Raw genomic sequence first — 19,238 nt, 5'->3', positions numbered from 1 at the left:
AGCCAAAGGCAGTCACCCAACCAACTGAGCCACACAGGCGCTTGCATCATTGTTTTTATAATTGATGTATGGTTGACACAAAATATATACCACATTTTTTTTTGTGGAGAAATTTGGGTCTAGATTGTTTAAGATATACTTTTTTTCTTTTGGTTACTGCTTATTTACAAATAATAAACCGTAGCAGTACCTTTCTCATCTATAATCCCCCTATTTTATTGTGATCTCCAGGATTTTTTTTTTTTCTGGAGAATTTCTTTTTAATCAACAGACTTTATTTTTTAGAACAGTCTTGGGTTTACAGTAAAACTGAAACCAAAATAGAGAGTTTCAATATACCCCTTCTCCCCTCACCAACACATTTTTTTCTTTAATCATCATCTTACATTAATGTGGTACCTTTGTTACAATTAATGAACCAACACTGACACAGTATTAACTAAAGCCCATAAATTACATTAGGCTCTACTTTGTGTTATATAGTTCTATCGGTTTTAATAAATGCAAAATGAAATGTATCTACAATTACAGTATCATACAGAAGAGTTTCACTGCCCGAAGAAGGCCCTATGTTCCATATATTCATTCCTGCTCCCCTCCCTCCCCCTAAACTTTTGATCTTTTTACTATTTCTATGGTTTTGCTTTCTCAAGAATGTCATATGTACAGTATTGTATGAATTGTACAGTATCTAACCTTTTCAGACTGGTTCCTTTTATTTAGCAGTATGTATGTAAAGTTCTTCTGTTTCTCATGGCTTGATAGCTCACTTCTTTTTATCACTGAATAATATTCCATTGCATGGATAGCCCACCTTTGAAGGTATTTTCAAAGTACATTTTAAGTGGTAAAACTAATAATAAATCTGTTTCATCTTCACATCTAATTTTTGGCAAGATATATTTCCATATCTGAAGTCCCTTTTCTTTAATAATATACTGCCCTCATGTATCCAGTATAACTGATAAAAAATATTATAGCAATCTAATTTTTTGTCCCTTAGTTGATGACCCATTCCCTCTCCCCTGGAAGATTTTGGCACATTTTCTTTACTTTTGATATCCTAAAATTCACAGTAATGTATATGTAAGCTTTTATTCTTTATTTATTCTATTTGGTCCTTTATAAAACCCTTCAACTTGAGCTTATATATGTATATGATTTCAAAAATTATAAGATAATATCCTTGAAATATCTCTTACCCTTAATTTTTTTGCTTTTTCGTGAATGTCTATTTTATGAATATTAACATTTTAACATCTGTCCTCCATTTCACTTTTTCTTTCATCTCCATGTTTCATTTGTTTATACTTTTCTTATGCTTTCTAAAAAAGTTCCTGAAAGTGGATTCCACTTTTTTCAATTTGTTAAGGCAGACTTTTTAGTTTAGAATATAGTTCAGTTGGTGAATTTTCCATGGGAGCTTAAAGAATGTATGCTCTGTTGTTGGATGGGACAGTGGTTACATGTCAGTCAAGTTGATTGATAGCATTGTTCAGGACAACTTACTGACTTTACATTCTTACTGATTTCTTGCATCATTGCATCTTAATTCTTTTTTTCTATTTTTTTTTGTTTTTTTGTTTTTTTTAGGAGTTGCCCTAGAATTTTCAATATGCATTTATCCCCGAATAGAATGCAGACTATGCCAAAAGACTCTAACTATATTACAAGTGTTTGAATCAACCTCATTGAAAGAGTTTGGAGCAAAAGTTGCTAAGTGATTTTGATAATGAGTAGAATCCATAAGACTAAAAGCAAAAGGAACTGTACATAAGCGCTGTATTCTAGTTTATAAAGTGTTTTCTCCCCATGTGGTACAGTAGGTTAAAACTTTTGTTCTGTTACATAAGTATGAGAAATTTAACAATCATGTAAATGCCTAGAGGATGGCATAAATGAGGCTCCTCACTGTTGAAGTAGGAATTTATGAATAAGCAAGAGTAGAAGCCCAGAATGAACAAGGTAGTCATAGGTGAGAGTTGAAGATACCAATATGAGTTTGTGCTTAGCTTAATACAGATAGAGATGGCTATATATATAAACATTTATAGATTAAGTATATGTACACAGGTAAGTATGCACACATACATTTCTTTGCCTTGCCAGCTGAGAGGGCCTGGAAAAAGACTCTAGTAGAAACAAGCATTCCAGATCTTGGCTTCAATACTATTCTCCAATTACAGGTATTATTTCAAGGACTCCTTGAAGAACTGGCTGGTTCCAGCACTGGGGCAGGAGACACACAGATGAGCTTAGTGAATCTTATAGTTCTAGAAAGTAAGAAAGTGCTAAACAAAAAAAAAAAATAAACTTTCATGGATGGGGAATGTCAAAGGGGTGCAGAAGCCAGGGGCCAAAGCTGGAGCAATATGAACAATAAAGTCTACTGGGTTGTAAACAAAAGTATGAAATGAATTTCCATGATTCCATACTGATACAACTGAAGAAATGAATGAATGAATAAATGAATGAATGGAGTAGTAGACAGAAATTTACCATACAAAAGAATCCAAATAATGTAAGCACATACTCTGCCTTCAAGGAGGTGGACAGTGACGCTCCAACTCTTTAAATGGGAGCTATGTACATTGACTTCATTCCAAAGAAAACAGTATGGAAAGAGGAAAAACAGTAACTTTATGGTAGAGAAATCTGACAGTATCTCAACCTGGTGATCAACGTCAACATCAATAGTGTTAAGTCATGTTGAAAGTATGTACCTTTGACTGATGCACTGAAAATGGCACTTTACCTTTGTGATCATCCACAATCTCTGAAACACATAACTATAGTCTAATTACTGGAAAAAAAAAAACTTACTATCACAATTTCCAATAAAGGGGCATCCTGAAAAATATCTGATCAGTGTTCCTCATTACTTATACTTGAAAACAAGAAAAGCATGACAAAATGTCATAGTCAAGAGGAGCCTAAGGAACCTAATGATTAAATGTAACATGGTACCCCAGTTGGGACGCTGAAAAAGAAAAAGAACACTAGGTAAAACCTAAGGCAATCTGAATAAATTTTGGACTTCAGTTAAAAATGATATATTTTCAATATTTATTCATTGCTTTTAACAAATATACCATGCTAATGTCACATATTTTTAATAGGGGAAATTGGTTATACTATATATGAGAATTTCTCTGTATTATCTTTGCAATTTTTCTGTAACTCAGAAACTGTTCTAAAAAACAAGATTTGAGAGGTGAGGAGTAAAGATGGCGGAGGAGTAGCAGGCTGAGATGACATCAGGTGGCAGGAGTTCAGCTAGATAGTTATCAAACCATTCAGAACACCACAAATCCAACAGGAGATAGAAGAGAAGAAGAGCAATAATTGTAGCAACAGAAAAGCGACCACTTTCTGAAAGGTAGAACCTGCAGAGAAGTGAATCTGAAGCCATGGGAAGATAGACCATGGGAGGAGGGGCTGGCTCCTGGCAAGCGGCGGAGCAATGGAGCACAAAATCAGAACTTTTAAAAGTCTGCTCCACTGAGGGACATTGCACCGGAGGCAAGGTGGGGGTGTAGCCCTCATGGGGACAGCATGGTCTCAGGTCCCACAGGATCACAGAAGGATCGGAGATGTCTGAGTGTAGCGGAACTTGCAGATATTAGAGCGGGAAAGCCGGCTACAGAGACGGAGCCGAGGAGTGAGCTTTCAGCTTGGGGTTACCTTAAACTGTGACCTGTGGCACAGTCAGGCCACTGCTCTTTGAGCAGGGACCCCACAAGTGGCAGATCCTGGGAGACTCATCTTCCTTCTCTGGAGGCAGGAATCTGCTGGGTTTGGAGACTCCAAAGGGGTCTGTGTGCCAGAGACAGAAACGCTTGGTCACAGGCTGGGTGAGCTCAGAGCCTGGCTGGAGACAGGGAGATGGGAGTGACTGAGTGCTTTTCTCCAAGATGGGTGCACTGAGAAGTGGAGCCCCGAGCTCTCGGCTCCTCTAGGCCAGAGACTGGGAGGCCGCCATTTTCATTCCCATCCTCCAGATCTCCACAGAAAGCATTCAGGGAACAAAAGCTTCTGAGAGTGAACCACAGCAGATTACTTAGCCCGGCCCCTGGCAAAGGCAGCACAATTCTGCCTCGGGCAAAGACATTTGAGAATCACTGCACCCCGCCCCCCAGAAGATTAGCAAGAACGTCCAGCCAAGACCAAGCTCATTGATCAAGGAGAAGAACAGAATTCCAGAGAAGGGGAAAGCAAACCATGGAATTCATGGCTGTCTCCCCATGATTCTTTAGTTTTGCAAAGTTAATTAAATTTTTTTAATTTTATGTTTTTTTCTTATTCTAATTTTTTTTAACTTTTACTCTTTCCTCTTTTAATGTTTTCTAACTAGCTTATCTTAACAATACCTTTCTTATTAAAAATAATCTTTTTGAAACTTCATTATTATAGTCATATTTTATCCTTCATTGTATCTAATTTCATTTTTTGTATACATATAGGGGTTTTTCTCCCAAAAAATTTTGGGATACAACTTCTTCTAATAGATCAAAATAGATCCTAAATCTGGCATACAGCTTTGTTCTAGTCGCCAGCCTGAGCAAATCCTCTCCACTTTCTTTTTCTTTCTTTTCCCAACCAACTTATCAACTCCTTTTTTTAGAATTTTTTAAAAATATTCATCTCTACAGTCATATTCCATCCCTTCATCATGTTTATCCTATTTTTGTATATATACAAAAATTTTTCTTTCCTTAAAATTCTGGGAGATAGTTTCTTCTAAGAGAAAATATACCCTAAATCAAGTGCGTGGCTCTGTTCTATTCACCAATCTAATATATATATACATATATATACATATATACATATACAAATTAAAAAAAAAAACCATATATATATGGTTTTTTTTTTTTAATTTGTTCTTTTTTACTTTGTTTTGAACTTCTTTTTACCTCCTTTCTTCTCCCCATGATTTGGGGTCTTTCCAATTTGGTTAACACACATTTTTGGGGGGTCTTTGCCACCCTTTTAGTATTTTATTCTCTCATTCATATATTCTTATCTGGATAAAATGACAAGATGGAAAAACTCACCTCAAAAAAAAAAAAAAAGGTACAAGAGGCAGTACTGAAGGCTAGGGACTTAATCAATATAAACATTGGTAATATGTCAGATCTAGATTTCAGAATGAAGATTCTCAAGATGCTCGAAAAAGGCATGGAAGATATTAGAGAAACCCTTTCTGGAGAAATAAAATAACTAAAATCTAACCAAGCTGAAATCAATAAAGCTATTAATGAGGTGCCATCAAAAATGGAGGCTCTTACTGCTAGGATAAATGAGACAGAAGACAGAATTAGTGATATAGAAGACCAAGTGACGAAGAATAAAGAAGCTGAGCAAAAGAGAGACAAACAACTACTAGACCATGAGGGGAGAATTCGAGAGATAAGTGATACCATAAGACAAAACAACATATGAATAATTGGGATTCCAGAAGAAGAAGGGAGGGCAGAAGGTATATTGGAGCAAATTACTATAGAGAATTTCCCTAATATAGCAAAAGGAACAAGGATCAAAATCCAGGAGGCGCAGAGAACCCCCCTCTAAATCAAAAACAATAGGTCCACACCCCATCATCTAATAGTAAAACTTGCAAGTTTTGGTAACAAAGAGAAAATCCTGAAAGCAGCCTGGGACAAGAAGTGGGTAACATAGAATGGTAAAGATACTAGATTGGCAGCAGACTTATCCACAGAGTCCTGGCAGGCCAGAAAGAACTGGCATGATATATTCAGAGCACTAAGTGAGAAAAACATGCAGCCAAAAATACTATATCCAGCTAGGCTATCATTGAAAATAGAAGAAGAGATAAAAATATTCCAGGACAAACAATAACTAAAAGAACTGACAAGCACCAAACTAGCCCTACAGGAAATATTGAAAGGGGTCCTCTAAGCAAAGAGAGAGCCTAAAAGTAGTAGATCAGAAAGGAACAGAGACAATATACAGTAACAGTCACCTTACAGGCAATACAATGGCACTAATTTCATATCTCTCAATAGTTACCTGAATGTAAATGGGCTAAATGCCCCAATCAAAAGACACAGGGTATCAGAATGGATAAAAAAAACAAGACCCATCAATATGCTGTCTACAAGAAACCCATTTTAGACCCAAAGACACCTCCATATTTAAAGTGAGGGGGTGGAAAACAATTTTCCATGCTAATGGACATCAAAAGAAAGCTGGGGTGGCAATCCTTATATCAGATCAATTAGATGTTAAGCCAAAGACTATAATAAAGGATGAGGAAGGACACTATATCATACTCTAAGGGTCTTTCCAACAAGAAGATCTAATAATTTAAAAAATCTATGCCTCTAACATGGGAACAGCCAAATATATAAACCAATTAATAATAAAATCAAAGAAACACATCAACAATAATACAATAATAGTAGGGGACTTTAATACTCTCTTCACTGAAATGGTCAGATCATCCAAGCAAAAGATCAGTAAGTAAATACAGGCTTTAAATGACACATTGAACCAGACTGACATCACAGATATATTCAGAACATTCCATCCCAAAGCAACAGAATACACATTCTTCTCTGTGCACATGGAACATTCTCCAGAATAGATCACATCCCAGGTCATAAATGAAGTCTCAATCAGTACCAAAAGACTGGGATCATTCCCTGCATATTTTCAGACCACAATGCTCTGAAGCTAGAACACAATCACGAGAGGAAATTTGGAAAGAACCTTAATATATGGAGGCTAAAGAGCATCCTACTAAAGAATGAATGGGTCAACGAGTCAATTCAAGATGAATTGAAAAAAATTCATGGAAACAAATGATAATGAAAACACAATGGTTCAAAATCTGTGGGACACAGCAAAACAGTCCTGAGAAGGAAATATATAGTGATAAAAGCCTTTCTCAAGAAACAAGAAAGGTCCCAAATACACAACATAACCCTACACCTAAAGGAGCTGGAGAAAGAACAACAAAGAAAGCCTAAACCCAGCAGGAGAAGAGAAATAATAAAGATCAGAGCAGAAATCAATGAAATAGAAACCAAAATAACAGTAGAACAAATCAACGAAACTAGGAGCTGCTTCTCTGAAAGAATTAGTAAGATTGATAAACCCCTGGCCAGACTTATCAGGAAGAAAAGAGAAAGGACCCAAATAAATAAAATCATGAATGAAAGAGGAGAAATCACAGCCAATACCAAAGAAATACAAACAATTTTAAGAACATATTATGAGCAACTGTACACCAGCAAATTTGACAATCTGGAAGAAATGGATGCATTCCTAGAGACATATAAACTACCAAAACTGAACCAGGAAGAAATAGAAAACCTTAACAGACCCATTACCAGTAAGGAGATTGAAGCAGTCATCAAAAATCTCCCAACAAACAAGAGGCCAGGGCCAGATGGCTTCCCAGGGGAATTCTACCAAACATTTAAAGAAGAATTAATTCCTATTCCCCTGAAACTGTCCCAAAAAATAGAAATGGAAGGAAAACTTCCAAACTCATTTTATGAGGCCAGCATTACCTTGATCCCCAAACCAAACAAAGATCCCATCAAAAAAGGAAATTACAGACCAATATCCTTGATGAACACAGATATGAAAATCCCCACCAAAATACTAGCCAATAGGATCCAACGGTACATTAAAAGGATTATTCACCACAACCAAGGGGGATTTATTCCTGGGCTGCAAGGTTGGTTCAGCATCCACAAATCAATCAATGTGATACAATACAGTAATAAAAGAAAGAACAAGAACCACATGATACTTTCAATAGATGCTGAAAAAGCATTTGACAAAGTACAGCATCATTTCTTGATTAAAACTCATCAGAGTGTAAGGATAGAGGGTACATACCTCAATATTATCAAAGCCATCTATGAAAAACCCACAGCGAATATCATTCTCAATGGAGAAAAACTGAGAGCTTTTCCACTAAGGTCAGGAACATGATAGGGATGTCCATTATCACCACTGCTATTCAACATAGTACTAGAAGTCCTAGCCTCAGCAATCAGACAACAAAAAGAAATTATATGCATCCAAATCAGCAAAGAAGAAGTCAAACTATCACTCTTTGCAGAAGGTATAATACTTTATGTGGAAAACCCAAAAGACTCCACACTCCTAGAATCTCCTAGAACTTGTACAGGAATTCAGTAATGTGTCAGGATATAAAATCAATGCACAGAATTCAGTTGCATTTCTATACGCCAACAACAAGACAGAAGAAAGAGAAATTAAGGAGTCAATCCCATTTACAATTGTACCCAAAACCTTAAGATACCTAGGAATAAACCTAACCAGAAAGGCAAAGAATCTGTACTCAGAAAACCATAAAGTACTCATGACAGAAATTGAGGAAGATACAAAGAAATGGAAAAATGTCCCATGCTCATGGATTGGAAGAACAAATACTATGAAAATATCTATGTTACCTAAAGCAATGTAAATGTTTAATGTAATCCCTATCAAAATACCATCCTTTTTTAAAAAAGAAATGGAACAAATAAGCCTAAAATTTATATGGAACCAGAAAAGACCTTGAATAGTGAGAGGAATGTTGAAAAAGAAAGCCAGAGTTGGTGGCATCACTATTCCAGACTTCAAGCTCTATTACAAAGCTGTCATCATCAAGACAGCATGGTACTGACACAAAAACAGACACATAGATCAATGGAGCAGAACAGAGAGCCCAGAAATAGACCCACAACTCTATGGTCAACTAATCTTCGACAAAGCAGGAAAGAATGTCCAGTGGAAGAAAGACAGTCTCTTCAACAAATGGTGTTGGGAAAATTGGACGGCCACATGCAAAGAATGTAACTGGACCATTTCCTTACACAACACACAAAAATAGACTCCAAATGGATGAAAGACCTCAATGTGAGGAAGGAATCCATCAAAATCCTTGAGGAGAACAGAGGCAGCAACCTCTTCGACCTCAGCTGCAGCAACATCTTGCTAGAAACATTGTCAATGGCAAGGGAAGCAAGGGCAAAATGAACTATTGGGATTTCATCAAGATCAAAAGCTTTTGCAAAGCAAAAGAAACAGTGAACAAAACCAAAAGACAACTGACAGAATGGGTGAAGATATTTGCAAATGACATATCAGATAAAGGGCTAGTAAACAAAATCTATAAAAAGAGCTTACCACACTCAATACCCAAAGAACAAATAATCCAATCAAGAAATGGACAGAAGACATGAACAGACATTTCTACAAAGAAGACATCCAGATGGCCAACAGATACATGAAAAAATGCTCCACATCACCCGGCATCAGGGAACTACAAATCAAAACCACAATGAGATACCACCTCACACCAGTCAGAATGGGTTAAATTAACAAGTCAGGAAACGACAGATGCAGGCGACGATGCAGAGAAAGGGGAACTGTCCTACACCTGTTGGTGGGAATGCAAGCTGGTGTAGTCACTCTGAAAACAGCATGGAGGTTCCTCAGAAAGTTGAAAATAGAGCTATCCTAAGACCCAGCAATCACACTACTGGATATTTACCCTAAAGATACAAATGTAGTGATCCGAAGGGGCACATGCACCCAAATGTTTATAGCAGCAATGTCCACTATAGCCAAACTATGGAAAGAACCTAGATGTCCATCAACAGATGAATGGATAAAGAAGAGGTGGTGTATATATATATACAATGGAATACTATGCAGCCAACAAAAGAAATGAAATCTTGCCATTTGCAACGATGTGGATGGAACTAGAGGGTATTATGTTGAGCAAAATAAGTCAATCAGAGAAAAACAATTATCATATGATCGCCCTGATATGATGAATTTGATAGGGCAACGTGGGATTTTGAGGGGTAAGGAAGGAAAAAAGGAAACAAGATAGGATCAGGAGGGAGAAAAACCATAAAAGACTCTTAATACACAAAACATATTGAGGGTTGCTGGGGCTGGGGGGTTCAGGGAGAGGGTGGTTGAGTTATGGACACTGGGGAGGGTACGGCTATGGTGAGTGCTGTGAAGTATGTAAACCTGGCGATTCACAGACCTGTACCCCTGGGGCTAATAATACATTATATGTTAATAATAATAAAACAAACAAACCAAGATTTGTTTAGAAAATGCAAAAAAGCTTATCACAATATTATATGTAACAGTGAAAAATTGAAAGCAAGCCCAATATCCCATAAAGAAACTGGTGAATAAATTATGGTTCATCAATATGAAAAAAAGTAGTTTTATATTATTTTTTAAAAAAGAATGTAAATGTTGTATCAATTTAATGAGTAAATGTGGTTTCCTCTGGGAAATGGAACCAAAAGAGAGGGCAGAGAGGAGATTTGCTTTTCAGTGTAAGTTTATATGTATTACTGCTTATCTTAACCATAGTCATATGAATTTGTTGAATAAAATTTGTGAAAAGAAGGGTAGGACGTAGTGGATGTCAGGCTCTTTTTCAAGGATAAGGTGTCATTAAGTTATTTCCTTAAGGTACTGACCTTGCCAAGATAGGCAACAACCCTGGGCACCTGTCAATAGTAACCCACAGACCCTGTAACTTCTAAAACTTGTTCTGAATAGCTTGTCCCAGACCACATCACTAGAGTTTTTAATCTTTATCATGTGTTACTCTTTATACAATAACAGGGTTTTAGAGAAGCTGACAAGCTGACTTCAATCAACCTTTCCAGAATTACCTCTTTAGCTGCATAGCTGTACTTCAGTCAGTTGCTAGTCAATATTTCCCTTTCCAAATGGGATACTTTGTTCATATAGTTCTCTCTGCCTCCAGCCTTTCCTTTACTTCTCCAGATTTTAAAATCCCACCCATAAGGGTTCCTGGGTGGCTTAGTCAGTTAAGCATCTGCCTTTAGCTCAGGTCATGATCCCAGGGTCCTAGAATTGAGTCCCACATCAGGCTCCCTGCTCAGCAGGGAGTCTGCCTCTCCCTCTGTCTGCTGCTCCCCCTGCTGGTACTCTCTCTCTGAAAAATAAATAAACAAAATCTTTTTAAAAATCCCACCCATAGTTTAATTTCCAGATCAAATACAAGTTCATCTTCCATAAATCCCATATAGGTATCCGCAATCAGGAAAAAAAAAAGTATTAATTTTTTTGTTGTTGTTTCCATAGACCTCTATTTACAAAAGCGTATCACATTAATTCTAATGTGTCTTATATTTTACATATCTATCTTCTTAAAGTTCTCATATATCTGTTTCCTAATTTTACTGTAAGGTGCCAGAGGGAAGAAACGACCTCCTTCACCTTGACATCTTCTTTAACTCAGTACTTTCTACAAAGTCAAGACCAATTAATGTGAGTTACAACACATCTGAATTAACTGAAATAGATTCTTTGGAGAAATCACCCATGAACCTATTTTCTGAATTTTACTAGGGTAAACTGCAATAGTAAAGCATATAGGCCACAATCCCTCTCTTATAATTTCACCGAAATTAAATGTGGGTATATCACAGGAACTGACCTTTCCAGTCAGTACATCCTTTGGGTACCAAGTTGTACTCCTTCTTCAGCATATGTCAAAATATATATCCATTGCTAAGTTAAAACTAGCAGACCACTTGATTCTGACCATGAGTAGTGTTACAGAGAAGATATATTTAGACACATAATTTAAGTTTATTTGCATTTATTGCTCAGCAGCCACAGGTAATATGAAGAAGAAATGAATCTAGGATTGCTTAAGAGTGAGGAGGACATTTACCAAGAAGGGATTGCAAACAAAACTCATTAAACTCTTGACAATAATCTTGAGATTCTGAAATTCAAACACAGTGTTTTCTTCTTAATAGTGTTGTCATGATTCTTACCAGTCTAACAATATACCTATTGATTCCCACTGGAAAATACTTTCAGTGTTGTTTATTGTAGAAGAACAATCTATTTCAATAAAGAAGTCCTCCCTTGTGATGTATAGGGGAAAAAAAAAAAAAACTACTGAACATGTTTGGGGTCTTAAAAAACCACTGACCAAAAACTGTCTCAAAGAAATTATCTGAAATTCTCATCTGTATTGCCCTTGAATTTCCAGCTTCATAAGTAAAGTGAAAGTCTGAGAAATTCATTCAGAATTTATATTAACAGTAATCAAAATAAATATTGTGTGTTTAGCAAAAAGTATATATAACCATGAAAACTGATCCTTTGAGGTAGGAAAGACTTGTCCTCCTAATATTCCCAATTTATATCCAGGAGGAATTTTATCCAACAAATATCAGTGCTATGTTACAGTGTGCTTTAAATTTTCATGATAGAATAAAGTCCCTCATGGTGTAAGTTCTAAAAATTTTATCCTTGATGAGATACCCCCAAAGAATCCATATCCGATTATACAATTATACCATGTATATAATTTGCTGCTTTCTCCCTTTTACCCTAAGACTAGCTCTAATGCCACTGTTTCAATCATGCCTCCCTTGCTTTCTCCACTTTAAAGGAATTTCATACATTTCCATGAAGCTTTATGTGTTTTAGTAATTTACCAAGTGACTTGTTCAAGTGTATTTATTTTATTAGATTGTAAGTTTCATGTGGATATTATCCCAGCGGCTATCACAGCCCTTGAGCGTAACTGTTTGATATTTGTAAGTTGATTGAATAAGTGAAATACTCTAAACTTTGTTTCAAAATTAGTATATTTATGGCAATAGCACTATTCTTGACACCTCTGGTGACCTGAATCAGTAATTTCTACCCAAGGCGGGGGATCATCCTTTTTGGAAAGAGTAACAATAGAAGGATTGTTAAAATTCTTACTGTCATAAGTGATACCTAGAAACTCATCCCAAACCCTAACATTCATGTGAAAAGTCACTTATAAATTATTCAGGGTTTTTGCTAATTAAAGAGACAACAGAGAGGAGCAGTTAAGCAAGCAGTCACTAGAGCAAACAGCCCGGATTTGAGACCTACTCATTGTATCTATTGGCTATGTGATCTTAAGTAAGTTAAATTCCGTGTTTCCTCATTTGTGAAATAGAGAAAGGAACACTGTCTAAACTTATAGGTGCTGCCAGAATTGAATTAGGTAACAGACTTAAGTAGTTAGAGCAATGTCTGATACTGTGTTGGCTCTCAGTAAATGTTAGCTCTACTAAGGCTGAACACTGAGGACTCTAACTAATTAGTTCAATTGGTCAAATCATGGCGTCCTTTAACATCAGTTTCTTTGCACTTAAATGTGGAAAACAGTACTGAGTTCGCAGCCTTGTTTGTGAGGTTTAAATGAGGTAAGGAATGTGGAAGAGCTTTGTGAAATGTAACATGTTATAAAATAGGAGATGTTGTCTCTATGTCATCATCAAAAGCACAGTGAGGAACCTTTGCACTCTACTGATTAGCTGGGAGGACAGTTAAGTGTGCCTGGCCACCTTGCTATTAATTCTACTAGTAATACCCCATGATAGTACAGACATTTTAAATCAAAAGGAAAGGTATTTTTTCCTTTGAACCTAACAAGCCTAAAGGACACTCTTGAAAGTGAACTGTGAGCAAGCACTAAAAAGAAAATGAAATTAATGCCTTCATAGTCAAAGGACAGTTACCACATGAAGTCTAATATTTTCTTAATGTATTTTGGGAAAGTGATTTAAAAAAAAGAGATGCATGTTATTTATTGCCTTTCAAATTATTTAAAAAATTAAAGAGATTGCTTTTTACCAACATAGGGAAAACTCTGTGAGTTTTAGTGTTTATTTAATGGTAAAGTAGTCTAGAAATAAGAGATTGTCTTAACAAATGTGGTATTTCAGATGGAATTTGAGATTATTACTTTACCTATTGTATATAATCTGAAAAAGGAGGACTCTCTTGGCATTTAAGCTCCCTTCACAGATATGGGATATGGAGTGGGGGACCTTGTCCTAACCAAACTAGGCCATTCATAGGTCTTTTCTACAATTGCCCACATAGTAAAATGTGGGCAAATGATGCTTCACTCAATGAATCAATGCAACCCTTTCAGCTGAAAGATTTATCTTCTTCACTTAGACTTTTAGTCAATTGAACTAAGTATATGGGTTTTCAAGTAGGTCAGAAATCACTTGCTGCTTCTTTGGGTGTCGTTTTGTTCTCCTAAAATGCCTCTTCCACTGATAACAAAATGTGCCCTCAGTCATTCAGGCTTACTGTGGTTTTTCCTTCAGGTATCACCTGTTGTAGATATTTGTGTTTTGAGTCTGCTTCCCACCAGGATGAAAGTGTCTTTCTAAATGTTCACAAAACAGAAGAACTATCCTACTGGCAACAGGGTTTTCCTAATTGGGATGGAATTCTCTGAAATCCTACTGAGAGGTAGGGTACTTATTTGCAAATGCTTATCAGGCCTCCTACCTTCTTCTGAACACGCATTTTGTTTAACTGGAGTGAAAATATAAAGAACATGGAAGAGATAAGGTCTCAACATTTGATATGTCTGCACCTGACAGTGCAAAGAACTTATTAAAAAAAAGACTTTATGGGGCACCTGAGTCGCTCGGTGGGTAAAAGTCTCTGCCTTGAGCTCAGGTTATGATCCCAGGGTCCTGGGATGGAGCCCTGTATCAGGCTCTCTGCTCAGCAGGGAGCCTGCTTCCTCCTCTCTCTCTGCCTGCCTCGCTGCCTACTTGTGATCTCTGTCTGTCAAATAAAAAAATAAAATCTTAAAAACAAACAAACAGAGTTTATTACTGGCTTTCTAAGAGAAAAGAGATGAGCCTGTTAGAGGAAAAGAGAGAAAGAATTTGTAGGAGAATAAGCCAAGACACAAGTAGGTATAATGGCCATGGAAATGAAGAAAGAACATACATGCTTTATGAGGGATGGAGTAGAAGGAATGGCAAAAGGGAAGAACAGAAGGAGAGCATACTTACAGCACTGAGAAAAGAAAACCATTTTTCACTGTAGCATTTCAAAGGGGTTTTTAAAGAGGCATATAGGGGAACAGGGAGTATGAAAATTTAAAAAAGGATATTTTGTAGGTAAGCTGGCCAGGGGGAAAAGGACAAGAGAAAGGTAAATAAAATGAAAAGGCATATATATTACTTTGTAATTGCAAAAATAATATCAATATGGTATTCTGCCTAAGTCTGTTTCCTCTCCAAATCCGGTGATGAGCAAAAGGCACCTCTATATTCAGAAAATAAAAGTCATAGAGTAATTATCTGAGAACAGAGAAATAAAGTGAATGTAGGTTCAAAACTTTGGTCCTTAAAAACCCCAACATTCAGACATAACCCAGATGTCCCACTCACAAAGTCAGCTCTCAAAGGAGACCTTCCAGCTTTAAATAAGAAGGCACAGTCCAGAGAACTATTTGTGCCCTAACTCAGGCAGACAGCTGATATTATATAATTTTCAATGTGATCTTCATGTTATAAAACAAAATAATGCCCAAATTCATTAGTGAAATTTTTTTTTTAACAATTATAGACTTCAGAATAAAATAAAGAGAAGACTGTGAGAATGATTTATCCAAGATAGAAAAATGCCTTATTGTAATATTACATCCTAAGGACTAGAATACCAGTATACATAAATCATAGCATATAAACAGAAGAGTAAGGGATTAATTCAGCTTAGAGTAAAGGGCGGGGGTGGGGGGAGAAGGACAGAGAAAGCATCACAGAAGATATGATAAGAAGTTAAGCTTTAATGTCTTAGCAAGATTTTTGCAGGTGAAAGATTTCTGTACCACCTCCAGCAGATCTGCTAAATGAAGGAAGATTGAGGTGTTTTCCCTTCTTTCAAAATTCAGGGTTTGATTTCCTTAAGCACAGGTAGTGGGGATATGGCCAGAAACTGAGCCATGCATAAAATTCCCACAAATGTGGGGTGCCTGGGTGGCTCAGGTGGTTAAGCATCTGACTCGTGGTTGGAGCTCAGGCACAGAATCTGGTTGGGATTCTCTCTCACCCTCTGTCCCTCCCCACTGTGCTCACTCTCTCTCTCTCTCTCTAAAATAAACAAATCTTTTTAAAAAATCCCACTAATGGCTTTAGAACCCAGATCAAAATGATTTATTACTGACAAAGGAACACCGAGTACACAATGTGACAAGAGAAGTGGGTTGTTTGCCCAGGGCCCAAGAATTCAAATGTCACTTGGCTATGCCATTGGGACATCCCCTATAGGAAGTTACCTGATAAATAAGTATGTGAAAATTACTAAGTATATCAGGAAAATTTCTGAAATCTCACATTATGAGAAAATATACAAATTTCGATTCTTCTATTACATGATCTATGAAATTGGATATCTATTAAAGGACCCTTTTAAATGCTATAGTTTACTCACAGGGGAAAAAAAAAGGAATGGTGGCAGGCTGGTTATGAGGTAGGTTTTGAGGAACAATCTTGTAAGTTACTTCTCTAGATTTACAGCTAGCTTCTTACAAAAATAGTCTACTGCTTTTCCAATAAGGATGTGATGTAGGCTATCATCTTAAAATATATGTAACTAGATAATTAAAAAGAGAGAGTCATAAAGAGAAATTATTCTGAATGAAAAAAAAAATTGTACCAGAACCAATGGGTCAGGTAGTTACTCCAATTGTTATTCTAATTGTGATTCAAATTTAGCTGTGAGCTCCCTGGTAACCCACAGGAATGGATATGAACCAATGGTAGCCTAGGTAACCCACAGGAATGGATATGAACTATTTACAGATCATTAAAGAAAGTTTGCAAAATCATCTCCAAGAACATGTCATTTCTGGGCATTAAGTCCTAGGGGAACATCATCATGTAACTCCTTGTCTAGGGGACATTGTATCACACAAAGTCTTCAACTACAGTTTTGCAGGAAACATTAGTAGGTTTCTCCTGTGCTAGTTCTTATATTGATCTCAATTTTAAAAACAGCGGAGGACAAAACATTAAATTATAACTCTGGGAAGGAATTTCTATGGAGATATAAAGTAAAACAGTCCTACACATTGTTCTCTGGTAATATAATTCAGAAATAAAACTTACAAAAGCCAAGATGTTATTAGATGACATGTCTCTTAGATGTTCAGAAATTGTTCTGCTTAAGAAATTCTATAGCTGAAGCACTGGATATCTGCTTCACTGTTAGTAGAAGAAATATCCTTAATGATAAAGTATCATTTAAAAGCTAGTGATAATGTAATATCTTAACTTAAAGCCAAGTATCTTAATTTATATTTTATACTCAGACAGAGATCTTCCCACCTCTAAATGAAGTTGGGTCAGAGTGCTTCACACTTTTTCACCCAAAAGGATTTTGAGATGACCCATATCCTCAGTTGGCAAGTTGGGGTTCTCTATGAGGGAACCTCTATGAGGTTCTCTATGAGGGTTCCTCTATTAAGGGAAATGTATGGTATTACCAATTGCCCTTCTCATAGGTTAACCAATTAGAGTCTTCTAATCTATCGTATCACTCCAAGCCACACTTACCAATGTTAACATCTGACTTAAATTCATGCCTAACTTTGTCCTTGGCATTCGTGTCCCAGTGTCTTCCTGTTGATTGATTCTTAATGGATTACTCCTCTCTCTCAGTGAGAAATCTTCTAAAGAAACAAGAATACTGTACAGAACCACATCTTATAAATTAGCATTGTTAACATCTTTTGTGTAAGATTCACTGGAATTATCCTCATCCCTTCTTTTGTGTTGTCGCAAAGGGCTCTAAATAGCATTTGTACACCTTGCTTCAAGGCAACCTGCCCTTGCCAAAATTGAGCCATTACATCACTACTTTCAATGATGTAAGGACTCAGCTTTAAAATCTATCAAATCAGAAATTCTGTTCTCCATTTCTCCAATTTCTGCATGTTGGGTTTGAAACTTAATTCTATTTGGATTAAGCCACAATCACTTCTTATTTTAATGAAACCAATTAATCAGTAGTGTTTGTCATGGGCTATTTGGTCTCCGTGTCATCACGCTGGGCTATCAGAAGCACTATAAGTAAGCAAATGCATGGGAAGGCAAATTTTATTTATCACCATTTAAGAGAAATAATAGAGCAGGTGTCCTGTTCATTACTAAGCCAGTAAAAGTATAGGTGATTTGGTTCATCTACCCTAAAATATCATGCCAGTTATCTTCCTCATAAATCATCTAAGCCCTACTTCCTAGACTTTGATTTCCTCTTTGGTCCAGCTTCAGTCAATTCTTTTCATTTTTATCACTCTTTCACATACATTCTCCTCCCTGTCAGCCTTGTTCTCCCCTGCTCTTCAAGCACACCATATTTAATAATGCTAATGCAGCTTTGCTTAACACGATGAGAACTGAAACTTTCTCTTTTCTACCTGTCCAAGCCCTTTATGAGTACGTTCAAGGGTCAGCTGCCCCCAAGAAGCTTCCACTGATCACCCTTTACTTGAATCAATACCACATACTTCTTAACTCAGGTCAAACTTAGTTTCTGCATGTTGCTTTGGTCCCTTATAGTAGAATTGTAAGTGCCATTAGGGATGATTCTAATTCTTACAATCTACCTGTCACCCACATCGCAGTTAGAAGTGTGAGCCTCAATAGATTTTTATGGGATAACCAATTGTTTTGTTAACTGAATATATTTCAGAGTAATATGATGATAGCTTATTATTATAATTATTTTAGAAGAGATCCTACTTAGGCTTCTCTTAGGTTTTACAGACTTTTAAATGCTCCAATACCCATGTATTCTTGGAAAAACTAGTTCGCATTTGTTAACTTGTACTTCCAGTTGTCATCCTATTTCATAATGAAGGTGATAATTGTACCTGCCAATAATTATGATAAATGTGCTATTTTATGCAATGTCTTTTGTTCATTTCTAAAATCAGTGAAAGTATAGGTGATTTTATGGCATCACTGTTCAAATGTGGAACTAATGTGAGTGATATATGATTAGAATGTTTTTCAGAAAAGATAAATCTCTTTGGTCTAATTAATGTAAGTAGGAGTCAGGTATCAAAAAATCTTTGCATTTCTTATAGAAAATTCCATCCTTTCAATTCTAGCTCTCCTCCATCCACAGTTTGACTTGCCTGCATTTGGCTCCTAGTTTTACCATCAAAAGCTGCTCTTGTCAGTTCCCTTCCATTCTCTCCCACATCAAGGATATGATTGATACACGTGGTTAGAGTTCAGGATCATACAAGTAGAGGTGACAGAACAGCAGTGCCGACATCTTCAAGTTGAATATCAGACACTTCTGTTCTTAAGTGCCATTTAGGTAGTGCAATATGCCATGTGGTCTGAACACCCTCCATCTGGGGGACC

General features: G+C 36.5%; 1 protein-coding gene across 4 annotated transcripts in view; it reads right to left on the bottom strand.

Annotated features, from left to right (window-relative positions):
- NRG1 (neuregulin 1) overlaps positions 1 to 19,238 on the bottom strand; it is a 1,091,656-nt gene that overhangs the window by 694,529 nt on the left and 377,889 nt on the right. The window lies entirely within an intron of this gene.

This window comes from Lontra canadensis, unplaced genomic scaffold (genome assembly GCF_010015895.1).
Source record: "Lontra canadensis isolate GAN:19392208 unplaced genomic scaffold, GSC_riverotter_1.0 scaffold102, whole genome shotgun sequence".
NCBI lineage: Eukaryota > Metazoa > Chordata > Mammalia > Carnivora > Mustelidae > Lontra > Lontra canadensis.
Note: the sequence above shows the minus strand (reverse complement) of the source record. Positions and strands in the feature narration are given on the sequence as shown.